The 19,324-nt window shown below is 45.2% G+C and overlaps 1 protein-coding gene across 1 annotated transcript in view; it reads left to right on the top strand.

Moving 5' to 3' along the window:
• Nucleotides 1-2,218: 2,218 nt before the first annotated feature.
• The window catches only part of PAK3 (p21 (RAC1) activated kinase 3), a 111,315-nt gene continuing 94,209 nt past the window's right edge, over nt 2,219-19,324 (top strand). The window contains exon 1 of the mRNA XM_019487819.2: nt 2,219-2,395. The gene's annotated coding sequence lies outside the window, so the exon portion shown is untranslated. The remainder of the gene's footprint in view (nt 2,396-19,324) is intronic.

The following is a 19,324-nucleotide window of genomic DNA, read 5'->3' as shown; positions in this document are numbered from 1 at the left end:
CATCTTGTATCTGGTTATCTCCCTCATTCTCCCATACCTGCTTCCCTCTCCTGCTTTTGTTCTTTACCCCAAGATCTCCTTCCTCTCTGAGGTCCCATATAGTGATGACTTCTCCCTCTCTCCTTGCACCAGAATTTCCCTTCCTTTCTTTTCCTTTATTTCCTTGTGAGGGATCTTCTCCTGAAGACTGGAAAGGGAGACTGCCAAAAGAGGGGTAAGCTTTCAGGAGAGCTGCAGGGGTACGTTTATGTAGAAGTAAGTCCGTACCATCATCATCTTCATGCCTCTCATTTGCTACTAAGCTTCAGCCCGTCTAGTCTAGTATAGTCACTGATCACACTCATAACGCTAGTACCAGAGCACCTCTGTAGTTGAAGACTGCAGTGGAAACTCTGTGAAGGGGCTGGCTCAAATTCAGGCAGTTGGCTTGAGCACTTCTGAAAATCCCATCCTACAGGGACAGAAGGAGAGAAGCAGTTCCTCATGCATTCATTCAGATCTCGCTGCCATAAGGCTTGAAAACTTTCCCTGTGTTGTGACCCCATTTTCTTCCTATTTAAATTACCTACCAGCACAACCGGTCCCCTGTTGGCTGTAGCATGGAGAAGGGATTTCCTTCTTGCGCTGCCAAGAAGTTGCTAGGTTTGCCCCTGGTGAATGTTGGCACTATCCGGGCAAAGTTGACCAAACATCTCTCTCTGGTTTGGGAACAGGCATACCAGCTTGCCATATACCTTGTACTGTGAGCATATTGGATCTCACAGACTAAGTAGCATTATGCTACAGCAGGACTAGGAAAAAAGACTTTTGAAAAACCTCTTTTGCAATAGGAAGCGGTGGGAATGATTCAGGAGGGGCTGCTCTTCCCAGTCATTATTGATTCAGTGACTCAGCATGGTGTCATCACTTGAGGAGCCAGTCTTTTGAATGAATTGTAAAATTAAGACATAATCACATGTGGTCACCGAAGATCACAAGGCACTTTGCAGGACTGGGAATGCTTGTTATTCTAGCTTGGGTAATTACCTTCGGTTTGCCTAAATTTCTCCCCAGGTTTCAACTAGGAAAAGGTAGTCTTTGTTTCCTGTCCAAATACTATTGTGTTATGCAGCATAAGTGTGTTATGCCTTATCCCAGAGGTGGATTAATTTTAGAGATTTCAAAAGTGATTATATTTTATGATTTTTTAGACTCAGGTCATTGTCACAAAACTAGATTGAGTTCCTGCTTTTCCAACTATTGTGTTATATATGAATTAAATTATTTGGTTTGGGGGAAACAGTAACTTAGATCAGACTGTCCTGGAAGATGTGATTCTTCAAGCACTTTAAAATCCTGAACTGGGGGGTGGGGAAAGGAAAACACTAAAAAAAAAAATGGGAAACAGAAATCTTCTGAGACTAACCTGTGGCTTATTGCATCAACGTGTTCACTTTGTTCCAGCCTGGCCAGAGGGTTGTGCAGAATTAAATTATTGCTGCAAAATCACATAGAATTCAGCAGTGACTTGGCATGATGTTTAGCTAAAGGGTTTTCTGGGAACCTAAATGAAGTTTCTTGATATTTTCATCCTTTCACTGCACGACAAGAAACCAGTGTCACAACCTAGGATGCAAACCAAAGTTACAGCTGTCAGCTAGATGCACCTTCAATATGATTAAAACCAAAGATTGCAAGAGCTAAAAAGACCTCATTCTTTTCCATAACATTGTGGGTTGCGGGAGAAGTTTACAGTGCTTCTGTCTGTAATCTGTGCATGCCAGAGAGAAACATAGGACCTGTATAGAGAAGCAGACCTTGCACCATCACACTGAACTTGTGTGAAAACAGTAAGAAATGCAGTGTCCCACTATTCACGGCTTGGCTGGGCATAGAAAATAGTTTGGGATGAGAAGTCATTTATTTTTCAAAATAAAGACAGGAGTGAAAGGGATGAGACTGCATGTAAAGCTTTGTCTCGGTCTGTGTGTACATTTTGGGGCTGGGCACTTGATTTTTCTTTGATATGCTGCTTGTGAGCAGTTTCTTGCAGCTGCCTTGTGTGATTTTCTTCAAGTTTCTAGATTCCCTCTCCCACTTCAGCTTTCTCTGCGCTAGCTGCTTTGAAACAAAAGATTTGTGTATTCCAGCCCTCTCCGTGCTATTAGTAGTATTATTATCTGCTCCCGCTCAGCCAATGAGAGCAGGCCAAACCTGGTGACGACATGGGCTAGGGAACAGCAAGGAGGCAGTGAAGCATCCAAGCTACTAATGTTAGGATTGGAGGTCAGAAGCTGTTCTACAGGGAGAATGGGAAGCCTGCAGATGGACTAAGCCAGAAGGGGGGTTGCTTTTGATGACAATACTAGACCTTGAAGGTGGACAATCGGGTGCAGTATGACAGGACAAACTGCAGGTAATGCCTTTATTTTTGCTGTCAGGCTGTCAGTGCAATTGGTGCCTTATCGTGTGCTGTTGAGCTGGGACAGGAATGGCCTATGGTTGCTTTTCTTAAAGCTGCCTGCAATATACATTATAAATAGCCATGCGTTCTGTTTATCTTCGAGATTCCCATGCCTTTCACAGCTGCCGGCTGGATTGAAGGGAAGGAAATCGGCCAAGATTTTTGATGCTGGGTGGGATATTCGGTTGTGGGGAAAGGCTAGATTGGCATGTCCCCGGCGTTATGCATTTTTTCTGTCAGTGACACCTGTATTATCATGTAGCATCTGGATTTTTTTTAAAGGGGAGACTGGCGTGTTATGGCAGGGAACTCTTGGCTAAATAAAACCCAGAGAGCCGACATCGGTGTCCAAGTTGTGTCAACACAGACGCCCGCTGTAGAAGCTGTCTTTGGTGTGTTTCAAATCCTATCCCAACAATGCAGTTCCCTGTGCTGTGCTTCTGCAGAGGAGTGAGAAAGCCTTTTTCTTTTGATCCCCGGTGGCAAAACGATTCAAATTCCCCCTTTTAATCACACTTGCTTGTTAAGTTTTCCCCAAATCAATTAAACATAGGAGTGTTTCTCATCTTCCCCACACACGCATGCTGGTGGTTTGCGATACCACAATGAAGCCTGTCCTTCTCTTGGGTTGTCCCTTTGTCCCAGTCTTGTACACTAGCCAACTGAGGAAGTGTTACAGCATGATGCCTTGCTGTTTCTGTCTCCTTTTCTCAGAGGGGGATGCTCTCCATACTGGTGCCCCCTTTTGTCTTTTAACTATCTTTTTGAATCCAGCTTTTCCTGGTGCCAGGTTGGATCCACACTTCAGAGCTTTGAGCCATTTTTTTTAATTTTTTTTTTTTTAGTATTATTCAGCATGCTAATGTTATGTACTTTCTGTATGGTTTCCGAAGATGCTGTGGGCCTGCAAGACAAAGTGTGAAAGACTTTGGTGCTGGGGGCCTTGGGGTTTGGATTCATTTCCATTTCTACGTCAAGTGGCACCGTGTTGGGGTAGGTCACACCAGCCAGTAGTTAGCAAGTTATTTTATTGGTCTTTGGCAAATGAGCTGGCGCCTTTCATGCTTCCCGTAACTCTTAAATTTAACCCACAGCAAAGAGTATTTGGGGCATGGGTTATTTTTCCTGACTAAAAGGTAAATGCTGCTGTTGGCAGGGGGAAGCCCCGTGTGGCTTTGGGAAAGCAGAAGGTCAAAGATCAAACTCCACTTCGCTGAGTGACTTAGAGATGATCCGAACCTTCCCGGCAGGAGCATTAGGAATCACAGTCACAAGGGCGGGGGGAGAAGCAGACACTAAGGTACGCAGATGGTAAACTGTCTGCTTGAGGAGGGAATAAAAGAATATGCTGGGGCCTGCAGGGATGATGAGGTGAAATGCTGTCCAATGTCTCCTGTCATTTTTTTTTTTTAGTTAATGTTGTGCAGTGCGTGGCCCGAAGGGGAGGCAACAGTGAAGGGTCTGGGACAGTGGGAGGGTGGGTGTGGGGAAGAGGGAGGGAGCGGGAAGCATGGCCTTGGTGTGGAGTGTGGGTCTAGGGATAGTCCGGGCAGAAAGCATGCGCAGAGGCAGAGTAGGAAGGGTTGAGAGCATGGAGGGGAAGAGGGTGGAGAATGGGGCAGCATGGTGGAGGAAAAGGTGGGCAGGTGAAAGGCAAGGAAGGCGATGAGTTGCGCCCCGTAGGAAGTGGTGGAAAGGGGCAGGTGAGCTTGTGGTTGGGGGAAAGAGTGAACACAGCAGGGGAGTGAGAGGGTAAACCTTCCCGCTGGAGTGAGGCAGCAGTATGGAGCTGGAAGACTTCACGGGGAGAAGAGCCAACATCTGGCAGCTGGCAAACCTCATGCATTCCTGTATGGGAGCCACACTGGGTGCCTCCCTTCTCTGGTCACAACCAGCTTTTCTTCAGGTTTTCCACCAGGGCTCCATCCTCCCCCGGCAGTAATTGTTGGAGCGCTTGTGCAAACAGGACGTAGCATTTCAACCATCAGGCCTCTAGACCGCTCCTGACATACATGACATGGTGCTTAGAGTCCCAATGGGCGCTCTACACTACTGTAGTGCCAGTATCAGCAGTGAGCACCTTTCAATAAGAGTTTAATGTAGACAGGGCTCCTGGGCACTCATTGGACTAGTGTGGTGTCCTGGGTCTGGGTGGCAGGATGGGTAGGATGCTCTAGGATTGTAAGGAGAAGTTGCTCGTGACCTGGATGAGCAGCTAGGCAAGAAATGAACAGGCAGCTTCAGCTAGGTCCGAGAGAGGGTTTGCCCTAACCCTGGTTCCAGGCTTCAGGTCCGAGTGGATGGAGGGCTTGCACTGATCCTGCTTGTTTACTTGTTTAGTTACTTGTGGCAGTTAAAAGCTCATCTCAGGTGCACCTGTGTCCTGGGTGTGGTGGGCTCTTCTTGCATGATAAAGTTTCATGTCCCTCTTGTCAGCAGCAAAAACTTAGGAGACAGCTGAAGCTGTAGCAGGAGGCGTTACGCAAGGCAGTCTGTATGGGTAATCCTGAGCGTCGTGCTGTTTGTTTTCATCTGCTGCCCAACGTCAAGTCTCTGACACCTTTGTCTGGCCCAGGCAAAGGTGCCACCACCATCCTTTGTGGAAGTTTGCCTCTCTCCTCCAATGCAGGATCTCAAGGAAGCCATGGAGCAGCCATTGCTTTAGACAAAGGAGCCTGTTCATGCTCCTTGGGTGAAATCTTTGCCCCACTGACATCAGTGGAAATTTTGCCATTGGCAACAGCAGGGCCAGGATCACATCCCTAGATTGACATGCTCAATTGGCTCTTCCCTGTGTGACGGATTGACCCTCCTGTTTCGATCCCTGTGCCCCTGCAGCGAGGCCTTCTCACCTCTGGGCTTTATTTAGAGATGCACAGAGTTTGCTTCTGGGTCGGGATTCAAACCTCCCCAGAATTTGGCAGGCCCAGTAAAAGACCCACTGTGGACTTACAGTATGGACAGATGAACAACCTAAAGCAAATTAGGCTGCAACAACTGGTGCAATAACTGTTTATGTGCCTGGTGGGAAGTGAAAGCTAAACCAGGGTAGTGTACCCCCGCTGTACACTGGGCCGACTTGCCCCAGTTCATCTTTCATTTACCGGGAGGTAATTGTGGTTGCATATAAGCAGTTTACTGTGTATCAGCCGTTCTCTAAGTTTGTGCCTCCTATCAACTGGTTTTCTTTTGACTGTCCATAACCTAAGAGACTAGATCAAACGTCCTCAAAACATGAAGGTTTCTGTGAGTCCCTTTATCATTTGGACCAGGGTTTTTGTATCAGTCAGTTTATACTTGCAAGTTGCTGTTAACTGTGGGTGTTAACATCAGTGTTGGCCCTGGCCTGGTCTCCTTGGGCTTTTGATTTCGGTTCCCTATCATTCTCAAGGGAGGCAGGAGCCCTCTGTGATGTTCCTCTTTCACTATCTGCCTTGGCTTCTGTCGCTGCTGGAGTCTTTTCTTAGTAGCTAGATTCAGAAGCCCTGACTTCCGGTCTCCCTGCTCTGTACATGATGATGAGTCAGTACCAGTCAGCAACTTCTGCGTTTTACAGAAGTGTTTTGGACCATAAAATACTTCGGTTTTCTTTCCACTACCTTCTTCAAATTTTAGGGAGAAGTTTCATAGTGATGCACTTGTAGATCAGTGGATCAGTGGCTAGTTTCATTAAGTCTGACAACTGTTCCAGCATTCCTGTGTTAAATATTTGGATGTTTTGTCTTTGCCACTTTCTTTACCAACCAGGAAAGGTTTAATGCAGGGCCAGGATCTCATCCCTAGATAGACATGCTCAATTGGCTTTTCAGTACATATTTTCCCTTAAGCAAGAAACTACATTGTTAGGAGAGGGTACTTCATAAGGTAAAACCAAGGTGGTACCAAGTCTGAAGAGGCCAAGTTGCAAGGAAAAGTTTAAAGGAGCAGGAAAAGAGTAAAGAGACCCTGAGGTGACCCAACAGAAGATTTCAAACCTGATGAAGATAAATTGTTTTTATTGAGAACAGGGTTCAAAGGAGAGAAGAGAAATAAATGAGGCACTTGGGCAGGACTGTTTCATACCAAATATCCAACATATGGAATAAGTTACTGGAGAAGGTGAGTGAAACGGGGTATATGAGAGTTCAAGGGAGATCAAGAGCTATTGTGTCTGATGAAAGAGAAAAAGCAGGCGAGCAGGGTAGGAAAAGCTAATACAACCTGTGGTTTGAGGCATTTTTGCCATTTTCCTGTTCTTGAACCTTTCATTAATTTCCTTAATATTTGGAAGCTCTGCTGTATGTAAAGTGGTGGTTGGGATGGACGTGTACACGGTCACTGGTTCTAGAGGCTGGTCCATCCCATTGAAAACTCTGGGGAAGTTCAGATCCAATTCTGGGATTGAAAGTCTTGATTTGGACCCATACAATGGTGGGCGGTAAGTGGATTTTCCTATCCTGTCCAGCAAGCTGATAGCTTGGGAAGTAACACAAAGAAAGTATTGCGAGAGCGTATGGGTCTGGGTAGTGGTTTGTCTTGGCACTTCCAGCTTTGATTCTTTCCTGATTCGATCAGTGACTGAGTTGAATGCTGTCGTCTGTGAATGGCAGGCAGCTGCAGTGGCAAAGGCTTGTGGGACCTTTGTTTTGAGCACAGCTGAGGGATTCTGGTCAAGTCTACACCTGCAGTTAATGTGCCTGAATTTTCTGCAAAGTGCTGTGGGGCACACGTCTACACATGGGCCCCCGTTGGGAGCAAATTGTGCCTGACAGGAGCAGTCCAGTCTAGGGCTCTTCCCACTCTGCTTTGCCCCCCTGTAGCAGCCAGGAAGAGCTCCAGACTCCCCTGGGTGCCAGCCCCAGGGCTGGCAGGAGCTCATCCTGATCCACATGTGGCTGGGACTTAGCAGTTCCAGCTGTCAGGACAGCTTTCCTGGCCACATGGGGATTGGGACCGGTCCTGATCTCCACATGGCAGGGAGACAGCTGCCCTGGCAGCACCAGGGTTTAGCCAGGCAGCAGTGCACTGCTGTGCAGTAGCTAATGTGCCATTAATGTAGTACCTGTATTTCCTGGTACTAGCAAATAGCGCGTTATCCTAATTTACTATGCAGTAAATCCCGTGCACATGTAGACATTTACTGAACATTAGATTAGTCTCTGTACGCAAGAACTGGAAAGAGGCAGCTTTCTGATAACATCTGGTTGACCCACTCCAGGAGAAATGGTTCATTTGTGGTGGCAAAGACTGTTAGCTATCTGTGGACCTTGTCTATGATGGGACACAATGCGAGTGCACTGACTGTCCTGGCCGTGAAACGGGGAGTCCACTCAGGTTGCATCTTCTCCAGTGCCTGGCAGACATGGGATTGAATCCTGCTGTTTCTAGTTACACAAAGCAGCTGTGACTTCTGTTGGTAGCAGTGTGAGTAATGACTGTTCGAGGTCAGGCTACAAAGATCCTTCACAAGTTCCCGTAGGAATTTTGGAAAAGTTCCTTTTAAGCATCTCTTAAATAGGGTTAACCACATCTCAAACAGGGGAGCTTTGCTATGAAGATCCTTAGAATTGCTGGTGAGAGTAACCTGAGCAGAGGCTGGCCTGCAGTTTGCATTGATTTAGTGAACTTTGGGTACGTGGAAGCCACAAAGTACGGACACTGTGTAAGTGGTGTGTTTCAGGCAGTCTGTGTGAGCTGGACCCTGAAAGAATGGGAATGTGTGGCAGAAGCCGTGTAAATACACGCAGGAAACTACAGTGCGGCAGTGAGTAGGAATTGAAACTGGGAAGCGCCAAAGTTAAAGTTGACAGCATCACCTTTACTCTGCCGCTTGTCTGCACACAGCATGCTGTAGTCATTTCTAATGGGACCAGGACCAAATGAAAACAACTGGGGGAGGTGTACTGTGACATGTTGGGACTAAGGGTGCTGCCATTACTTGGATAAGGGATGGCAAAAGGATGTATACTCCCAAGTATCTTATCCACTTCTTTCCTCTCACCATTCCCTGTGGAGCTGCAGCTAGATACTTCCCCTCCCTGCCTCAGTGACACGTGGGCCATGTTTTCAATGTGTTCATTTGCTTTTATAAAGAATGGAAAGTGGAATGTCTGATGCACTCCCGACTCCTGAAGTAGGCCCTTGGCATGGGTCAGTAGTGTCCATGCCTTCATTTGGCTCGGTACGTGACCACACTTGCCGGTTTACCAGGTGGTACGATACACTGTGTACAGGAATTGATTTTACAACCTTAGACTTACTTGGATCTAAAACAACCTGTGATTACAGTATTGCAGGCTGTCACGATGCTGACCTCTGAGGACGGACCCCTCTCATCTTCCTAAATCCATGGGACTGATCCCACAGCATTTTGCATAGGAAAGACACCTGGGCTTTTGCATGTGCAATAACCCAGCTCACATGTATGCCAGTGCTGTGGGTTTATTTTGCCTGTGAAAAGGGGTTCTGTGTTGGGTCAGTAGTGAAGGTTGCAACTTTGTCTGAGTTGTCTCTTGATCCTCTTCTCCCCATTGTGGAAGAGAAAATCCTTTAGAACTGAAATTTTCCAGCATTTCCCTGCAGTGGATTTTGATTGGACCTGCAGTGCCCAGATGCCAGCTCATATTTATCAGGTGCACCCAACCACGGTCCTCGTGTAACACAGTTTGCAAGAACTGGAGCTAGTGTTGCCTAGTAGACTTTGGGGCAACAATGCAAATCTCTTGGTTCAATTTCAGAACATGTTTTGTTAAACTGTTTACTTCAGCCCTTGTGTATATCTGCTCCCTGGATGAGCTTGGACTTGGATTTGAGACATCCTTGTAGAGAAAGGCGAGCACACTTGTAGAGGTGAAAGTGGAAAATAGCCTTTAATTCTGATTCCATTCTGTAAAACACAAACTGTTGTACCTTCAGCTCAGGTTCATTTGTATCGGGGCAGACACTGACACCACAGCTCCTACTGGTGCATGAATATTTCAGCAACTGAAATGATGCCTGTGTGCTCCAGAAAAGAGCTTCCATGTCCTCATTTGATCCTTTAATGAACAGGCATTAGGCTGGCTCAGGTCAGCATCTTGATTATTTCCTATGGAGGTGGTGACTATTAGCCACATTGCATGTGTTGTCCTGTGACCTCCTTTTCATTACTGGGCCTCTGGGAGCTCCAGCTGGGAATGTGAGGTTTGTAGGAAAGAAGAGTAAAGCAGCAGGTTTGAGCTCTGTTTTGCTGTGCTCCCCAGCGCCATGGATGGTGTTGCTTTTTGGGGTGCTTGGGCTGAAATATTCAGGGGGAGGTTGCTGAAGGCTGCATCTCACATTACAGTACAGCCTTTCTTGTTTAAGATTTTTAACACCCTCTTCCCATGTCCTTCCTTTGTGTCTTCCTCCTGCTTTTAGCTTTATACGTTCCAATACCATCCCATATGCTTGATCCTTGGCTTTTATGTAACAAACTCCCTTTCTGTTATCCACTCTTTACAGAAGCCTCCCTCTGTTGCCCTGTATTGTTCCATTAATTGTACTTGTCTGAGTTCAGGCCAGATTGGGAAGGGGTCACAGAATGGGGGAAGTGAGGAGATTCATCTCCCTTTTGTTTCTGTGTGAAGTGCTGGTCACGGCTCTAGTCCATGAGCCCCTGGACTGCAGATAAACTTTCCAGCTGGTTCTGACTGGTATTGAGCACCCCAAAGGAGTCCACACTGCATTGGTTACTAGAACTGGCTCCTGTACAAAGAATGAGGTTGTTTTTTAATGTGTGTAGCAAGAGCCTAGCAGTTCAGCGGACATGTCTACATGTGCATTAATATGCTTTTCCTAATACGCATTAAATTTAGTACCTCCAATGTGAGGTACTAAATAAATGCACATGAGGCTGCCCTAATGCGCAGTAGCCTGTTTTACTGCACATTCATGTAAGTGCATGGTTTTTGACATGGTGTTTTAATGCGCAGTAAAATAGGCTACTGCGCATTAAAGTGTATGTGTAGACATACCCAGTGCTTCCAGACTACATATCCCTCTAAGGCAAGGATGTCAAACAAGCCCTGCTATCTGGCTTCTGGTGCTGCCTCTGGGTTGATTGAACTCGTACGAGGCATAGTGTGTGCCTGTGGACCAGAGTTAGTCTGCAGACCGGATCTGGCCTGTGGACACTCTCCTCTCTCCCCTACACCTTTTGTCCCCCCTGCTCCTAGCCTACCTGATCTGGTGGCCACTCCATCCAGTCTGAGACCAGCACTGTATGTAGCGTGGATCCCAGAGTGGTCAGAATGGGCGTCATGTATAGTTCAGTCTGGCTGGAGCAGCCATCACACTGCACGTAATGGCTACCCTGGCTGGACCATGCCACACGCAATGCCGGCTCTGGGATGTATGCTGCACATGGATCCCACTCCAGCCAGTCTAGGACCTGCACTGGATGTGGTGTTTGCAAACACCCTGTGCAGTGTGGATCCTGGATAAGTGTGACACTGCTGGTCTAGGGGGCTCTGCTGGGGTTCAGTGCCACCACCCTCAATGCAGCCAGCGACTGCATCCACAGTCTGACTCTGGGCTGCCCGTTCTTCCTAGCATGGACCTTTGTCTTTTTTTCATGTCCTGTGAAGCTTTCTGGGCACTTAAGGCATCTGTATACATGAGCAACTGTGATACCAACTTATCTGGATGAGAGACATACTGGGCACCTTCCTGCAATAAGCAGAAGCAGTAGGGCCTTGGGAGCACGTAGCCTGGTAAGAGACCTCTCTAGTGCTTAGTAACATTGGGTCATCCCGACCTGCCTCTGCTTGTTCAGGCAGATCGCTGCAGCATCACATGGATAAAGTTTAAGCCAATGTCTGAGGACAACTGTCCAGTTCTTGAATTAACCTTTGGTTTAGTCTGTTTTATTCACTAATCCATGGTTTCTCTTTATATGGAAGCTCCTAGCATATCCATACTGGTATCGTTAAACTGCTGTAGTTACCTGCGTGTTACCTGCTGTGTGGATGCTGTCTTCTGGAACGTGCAGGACTATTCCAAGGGAGTGATTACACTGGAAAGAAATTGCTGATATTCCAAAATTTAGACATTTAAGGGCCTGATTTGCAGATATAATGGCTAACTGGAGTGTCTCGATGGGACATGGAGCTTTCTGCGCATGGTGCTTGTACTGCTAGAGCTTAGTATAGCAATGCATAGGAATTTTCCCTAATTCGGCATTTCCCTAATTTTCCCAAATGTCGGCATTTGCTTCTAGGAAAGAATGGATAAAGACCTGTCCATATGTTTTTCAAGCTGCCTCCAGAACAGAAGTGTCTTAGATCCATTACTAACTTGCTGGTGTGGTTCAGTCCTGAGAAGGCCTTTTGTGATGGCTCTGTTCTTTCATGCAGTGCTGTAAGATGCTCCACAGAGTTTCGTGGAGCTTGGAAACAAGTTAGTGGAAATATAGAATCCCTCCCTTTCCTGCAGGAAGAGACTCGCTCTCCACCGCTCAGAAAAAGGTCAGTTGGATTTCTGATGCTGGCGTGAGAAGTTTACAGGCAGCAGATAAACTAATTGAATGCATTTCATCAGTGGCTGTGTTCAGAGCTCTTGGGAGCCTTCAGTCAGACTATTGCATTATTTGAGAAAGACCCTGTTCATATAAACTTACAATCAACTCAAACAAGACAGCCAAAGGTGTGCGGGAAAACAGAAGCACAGTGTGGTGAAATGACTTTCCAATGGTTGCACGGCAAGTCAGTGACGGAGCCAGCATAGAAGCCAAGTCTCTGCCCAGGGTCCTGCCCACTGGACCACCCTACCTCTCACCAGAGCCAGTAAACACAACTGTATATTTGCACCCACTAGTGGTAAATATCCTTGGTAAACATTGACTTCTGTCAGCAGTCCCTGTACCTCGGGGAGGTGATAGCATTGAATGGTAAATGTTGTGTTTTGAACTGATTTCAGGGCAAATCCTATCATTGAGACACTCCAGTTAGCCATTGTATCTGCAAATCAGGCACTTAGATGCCTAAATAACAGGGTTTGTACCTATTACAGGAACAATTAACTGCAAGATGATATTGGGCTTGCATTGAAGGATGATCTCCTTGAAAAAGCGGGCCCATTTTACTACTGTCTGCCTCTGCCAGAGACCGATAGGACTTCTCTGGGTCCAGATCTCCAGAGATTTCAGAAACTGAATCCTGACTTAATATGAAATGCACAGATGCAGTTAGGCACACCGTACAGGGTACCTTGGTATTTGTGATTTAGTGAGGTGTGCAAGTCAACAGATCCTGTGATGATGGCACTGTAAAGACATCTGGTGTATGTGTGTGTACAGAATTTTAAAAAATGTTATGACCATTTTGAAACAGAATCAAAACCTTTCTTTTCCCAGCAAGCTGCTTGCTGTGTTTTGTGTGGCTGTCTGGGTCATCAGGTAGCCATTAACACATTACACAGGTGGCCACATAATGCAGTGTGATTTATAATGGAAGAGATAAGAACTCCCCTGAGGATGGAGAATTTAATAGCTGTTCACACACTTTTCATGGCATTTCACTTGTTTGGCTCTATACACACATGTGCCTGGGTCCCCCCATGGAGGCATGTATGTCAATGTATTTTGGTGTCTACATGTCTTTAGAAGATATTGTTACAAAAATTAATTCTTTCAGGAATTCCTGATGATTCTAGCCCTGTTTTTTTAAATCTTGTTTTAGAATTTTATTGAATTTCTTTCGTGCATGATTTTGGGAAAACTCCAGCCAAGGCCCACATATAGTCAAATGAATCAGCCTCCCTTTTTGCCATAAGTAATTGGCAGCTTTAGCTGCAATGCAGTTTTGATGTATGGCTAATACAGCTTTTCTTGCTTGATCTTGGGGAAACACTGCAGAAGATGTATGATTTTGAGCTGGTCTCTTCTTGGAGTCTCTGAACAAATAGGAAAATGGTTTTCTGGAAAAGTTGAGGCTTGCTACAGGTTTTCCATACTAAATATTATAGTCATTTCAAGGCTGCTGTTGTTGCAAGTTTCCTGTAGAAAATATATCTTTTGTTACAAGCAAGTGTAACTGGGGAATTAGATCTGATTGCTGTGCACAGGACTTTCTTGGGAGAGTCTCTTGTTATAGCAATTTCAGCATGCTATACATATTGCTAGATGACTTACTGTTTCTGTGCTGACAAATATGTAAATAAATGTGTCCTGTAATACTGTAACAACATGAAAGTGATTTAAAAAAACCCAAAGTTCACTTTCAGAGTTTTCTCGGTTTGCTGCACTAATTTCCAGTGGAATGTGGGGATTGCTATGCAGTAGCCACTGGTTAAAACTCAGTATTCACCCTACCCATAGGAACTGTCCCATTTGCCTATAGCTGAAATAGGAAATATGATGGTGAACTTTAAAAAGTCAGTGGGCACATCTACACAGGCATTAAAGCTCTGTAATTACAATGCATTAAGTTTAGTGCAGGCAGTCCTCGGACTTACGGCACAGTTGGTTCCAGAAAACAGTGTCTTAAACGTTGTAGCTCAGAACCAATTTTCTTACAAGAAACAGTGTTATAAATGGGGGATTGGTTCCTGAACCAAGGCCCGATACCCTATTTTCACCAAAAGTACCCCAGAATTTTGTACTCGATCAATTATAGATGAGTACTACAGCTACATTAATGTATTTATATTGTAAATAGCCATCATATTGATTTGGAAGTGCTTCTTTGAGGTGACTTTGCTGGACTTTTTGAAAGGTTCTTGGTTGGACTTTTTGAAGGGCTCTTGGCTGGAGTCTTCTCAGGAGTCTTGGCTGAAGGTTTTTCTGGAGTCTTGTCTGCTTTCTTAAAGAAAGTGTCCAAGGAAGTTTGGACAGATGTTCTCCAGGGAGATGAAGGATGCAGCGAACTTGTTTGCTGGCATGGCACTGCATCAGATCAAGCGTTGTAAGTTGAAACTGGCGTTGTAAAGTTGAAACAGGGTGTCAATTTATAAACGTTGTAAGTGCGAAATGTTGTAACTCAAAACATAAGTCGAGGACTGCCTGTATTTGTAATAACGGAGAGTAGAACCAGCACATGTCTTTTAGGTGACACTAATGCACAGTAGACTAATTCTACTGCGTGTTAGCACAGCTTTTGCCATGACGTGCTAATGTGCAGTACAATTAGTCTGCTGCATTTTTAGCATCTTGTGTAGACACGCGCAGTGTCCACCCAATGTTGCTGTTACTTCCTGATGGAAGCATGTTTTTTGTTTTTTTTTTTCCTTTTTAATGGAAAAACTGTGGTACTTATACCATTCAGTAATTATTAGTAAGTCACTGTACCTCAGTAAAGTAATAGCATTGAATGGTAAATGTTGAGTTTTGAATCACCCATGTTGTACCAGAACACTGGTGTGGAGGCGCCCATGTTTGCGTACTTTAAAATACTGTATTTTCTTGCACACACTGTGTCCTGGAATAAGGTGCAGAATGAAGAAAAAAAGATATTTTTTTGTAGTAAGTAATTGAGTAGCAGAAGCTAGGGAGCCGAGCCTGCTCATTGTTCCAGGGAGCTGAGCCTACTCATTGTTCTACTCACTGGCCGTGTCTATGCGAGACGCTGACTGTGCCTGATACTACTGTGCAGTAGCGTTGCATGGCAAAAAATGTGACATGGCGCTACTGCACAGTAGGATTAGGCTACTGCGCAGTAGCGTCACAAAAAGCATCACAGTAGCGTCACTTTTGCCGGCACTACTGCCTGGTAACTAGAGTTACTGTGCATTTATTTAGTACTTGTATAAACTTGTTTATACAAGTACTAAGTAAGTAGTAACCATTGTGCAGTAGTGTCTCATGTAGATGCAGCCACTGCGCATCATATGCAGACTTCAATTTACTTTTGGTCAGAAAGTGGTAGAAACTGCTCTTACCATGTTTCCTTGCATATAGTGTGCACACCAATTTCTAGCAGCTGTTTTTTTGGGGGGGGAGGGAATGTATTTTATATGTGATAAAAATGAAACTGTGATTGCAAAACACTGTTATATATACTTCATAGCATTGCAGATAATTAAAATGAAACTTATATGAGTTATTTATTATACTTATTTCTATTACTTATTTCTGTTGAGGTCGTGCCTAGGAGACTTTTTCATGGACAAGGACTGCATTATGATAGGTGTTGCCCAACAAAATAATAAGGCGGCCCTTTCCACAAAGAGGTGACAATCAAAGCTATTCCTTCTTATGTTTTCAGATGCAGAGAGCTTGAGCTCACACTGTTATTCCATCTAAGTCGGGGTTGGCAAAATGGCAGATCCGGCCAGCAGCCAGACTTCATTTCCTAGCAGCCCCTGCCTGTATGGCTGGGGCCGGTCTCCATGGAGACCTCAGCCGCAGCTGTGCTGTGATAGCACAAGGCTGAAGTTGCCATGGAGACCAGCCCCAGCCACGCTGGCGCGGTGCATGGCAAGCCAGGAGGCTGCTCCAGAGCAGCTGGGACTTTGTGGTGGAAGCAGCTTGGTTTGGGACCAGGGCAGAGCCGTGATCTGCAGCCTGCATGCCCCTGCCCAGAGTGTGCAGGCTGCATGTTGTGGCTGTGCACTGGCTCCTTGCAGCGGTGACAGTGTGGTCCTGAACTGGGGCAGAGCCACGATCCGCTGCTTGTGCGCCCCTGCCCGGAGCGTGCGGGCTGCAGATTGCAGCTCTTGTCCTGGCCCCAGACCAAGCTGCCCCCACTGCAAGATCCCAGCAGCTCTGGAGCAGCCTACTGCCCTACGTCACTCCTTGCCAGCACGGCTGGGGCCAGTCTCCATGGCAGCCCAAGCCTTGCACTACCACAGCACAGTTGCCACCGGCCCCAGCCATGTGGGTGGGGACTGCTGGGAAGTGGAGTCCACTGCCAGCTGGATCCAGCCCATGGGCTGGAGTTTGCTTGCCCCTGATCTAAGTGGTCATTTGGTCAAGAAAAACAGCAACAGGGAAGAACAAATATAACATCTGCATGAGAGAAACCCCCAGGGGTTGTCCCTGCAAGATTTGGCCCCTGAACAAAACACAAAATGGCAAGTCTTTCACTGCGCCCTATGTAGACGGCAGAGGAGTGTCCCTGGCATTTAAAGATGCAGTGCATAGAAAACAGAGTGACTTCTCCGCTCAATGCCTGGTTACCTACACAACACTTCTGCTCATTTGGTTCCCTGTTTTGTGTGTGTGTGTGGAGAGAGATTCTGGACATGCCAATTTGGCTGAAGTTTGCTCTTTTTCTCTCCAGTTCACTGGACAAGTGTTTTATGTTTTCTTCAGCATAACTTTAGCTGGACATTGTTTTACCCTGTTCTGCAAAAGAGCTGATGTTTCTACAACTTGTGCTGTCATGTAAGTAACCTTTTTCTTTTCTGAGCAAGGTCATTGCATCATGATGCAGTAGTCTTCGGTCTTTGGGATAAAATATCAGCTCTTTCTCTCATGTTTTTTTCTGCATTTGTCCCTTTACAAAAAAGTGAGGAAAAAAAAAAAGAAAGAGTCCTGATTCTGGCCTCTTAAGCTAGTCAATGCTTAAAGAGAATAATATGTGTGGTGCAGGGTACTGAAGGGCTCTTGGCTCATAGAGATGTCGCTTTGATACCTGATCCACAATAAGAAGCACCAAAGTTTTAAGTCAGAGGAGCCTGGGGATGAAATTACACCAGTGCTAGGCTCGGACAGGTTAAACTTTACAGAAACACGCAGGTAGCAAATTATGTACAGACTGAATTGCAGAGGAGGGATTTGAAATGGGTTTGAAAAAAACCTGTTGGGTAGATTGGGTGTATAAAAATACTTTGCTCTCATATAGCACTTTTCATCCCTAGATCTAAATGTGATCTACAAAGGAGGGTCAGTATCATTATCCTGGTGATAGCCATGGGAAAACTAAAGCCCAGTACAATGAAGATTTTTGCACAGCAGTTAGAAGCAACGAACCTAGGCCCCCACTATTCTGTCATTAAGCTTCATTGTCTCCTTATTTGTTATAGCTTCTGATGCGTTTTGGACATTGTGCGTGATGTTTCTCATGTGCCAGGTTACGCCACAATAGATCACCTATAGCCAGTCTGAGGTGTGCTTGAATGAGGCACATACACTTTCAAAATGGAGTTTGTTCACTTAATGAAAGGGATTATATGACACAGTCGCCTGTAATAGCAGGAGATGACTCTCTGACCCAGGAGGTCCCTTCCAGACCGATGTTCCTATGTAACCTGAGATGATACTATCTAAGCTACGCCAAGATGCAAGTGATGTAATTTCACACTGTTTGGCCGAAACCCCACTAAAGTCAATGAGGCTGCACAGGTTTAACTGAAGGTTGACTTTGGCCTTGTGTATTTTAGCTGAATAATATTTTGAGGGTGGGAATGTTTGGATTCAAGTGAAGGCAGTTTACAGAGCAGAGTGGTTATTTTACAGTGATAATGCGGGAGTTTCCATCTGCTCTAGACATTGAGCAGCAAATGTCCAGTGTTGGTTATTTAGTTACTATAGTTAGTATATTTAGTACATGCTTTTTACGCAGTGAATGAGGAATGTCTAATTTTGGTCGTGAAGTTTCAGTGTCTCATCTAGCTACAAGCAGGCCACCATTCGGTGTTGATATTATGCTTGAAGAGGCTAGGATAGAGAGAGTGATTTAAAAGTATATGAAAACTTAAGAGTTACAGCTGTGCTGTACTCCACAGGCATTGGGAGCTTTGCAGTGACGCAACTCAGATGCTCATGCTCCAAAAGCTAGAAGAGAATCTCCATTAGCTCTTAGTGGGGTACGGCCTGTGATGCACGATTCTGCAGTACTTATTTTACTTAGTAGAGGGCAGTTGTGACATGCAGATGGTACCAATTTCCTTGCAGTAATATTTTTGTGTTTTGTAATACTTCTTAATTCATTACATTCCAAAAAATCCAGGGGCCCTTACAGGCCTGGCAGCTCGGGTCTGCCACTCCTGTGATACAGGTTATGTCTGTGCCGTCTAGAATCTGGAGATCCCTGCTGTTCTGCAAGAATTAAAGGGATGCAATACAATATTGTAAATGAAGTGCTACGGACAAAGTTGCTATAGGCAGCTGGGGCTGATTGTAACTATGACCATGGATGTTTTTTTCCCCATGTCTGAGTATTATAGTGGTGAGCAGAGCATTATGAACTGTATTAATTTAATTATGCAGTATTGTTGTTGTTTTTTTGGTAGAGAAATCCTAGCAACTAGTCTGTAGCACTTCATCTACAATATTATATTGCATCCCTTTAATTCTTGCAGAACAGCAGGGATCTCCAGATTCCAGACTGCGCAGATATAACCTGTATCAGAGGAGTGGCAGACCCAATAGAACTGCTCAGCCTTTTGCACAAAAAGCTTTTGTTCCTCTTATTTAACACACTAAATTTCAGGGAAACATTGATTTCATTTCTCCATGTAACTTGGGATTTGGTGAGTTATAGCTGATGACAGCTTTTTCTCGTCCTTAAAGGGTCATTGTCTCTCTGTTTGTATATGTTTGAAAACTGCAGAATCATGGCATAGGGGGAAAAAAAGAAAGACTTCAATATGTATAACTGAGTTTAGTACTTTTGTTTTTTTCTTGGTTTTAAATGCAAGTGTCATAAAACAGCTTCCAAAGTGTTGATATAAGCTCATAATTTTCTTATTGCTGCTATTAATGTTGCATGTCTCCTTGCTCCTTGGTGGGCATCAATGCCTGCTAGCAGCAGCAGACTGAGCCCAGAGTTCCTCCCTATCAAAAGAAAAAAAAAAACTTTGGGCCAGCTGTAAATGCTGGAGCCAGATTTCTCAGGCTGTTCTTTTGGATCCTCCCTTACCTATCCCTGCCCTTTCGTGACATGAAGTGGAAGCCAAAGTACATTCAAATCCAAGAGGTCTCAGAACTGATATACCACAAAC

This window comes from Alligator mississippiensis, chromosome 8 (assembly GCF_030867095.1).
Source record: "Alligator mississippiensis isolate rAllMis1 chromosome 8, rAllMis1, whole genome shotgun sequence".
NCBI classification, from domain to species: Eukaryota; Metazoa; Chordata; order Crocodylia; family Alligatoridae; genus Alligator; species Alligator mississippiensis.
This window is presented reverse-complemented; position numbering and strand designations above follow the sequence as displayed.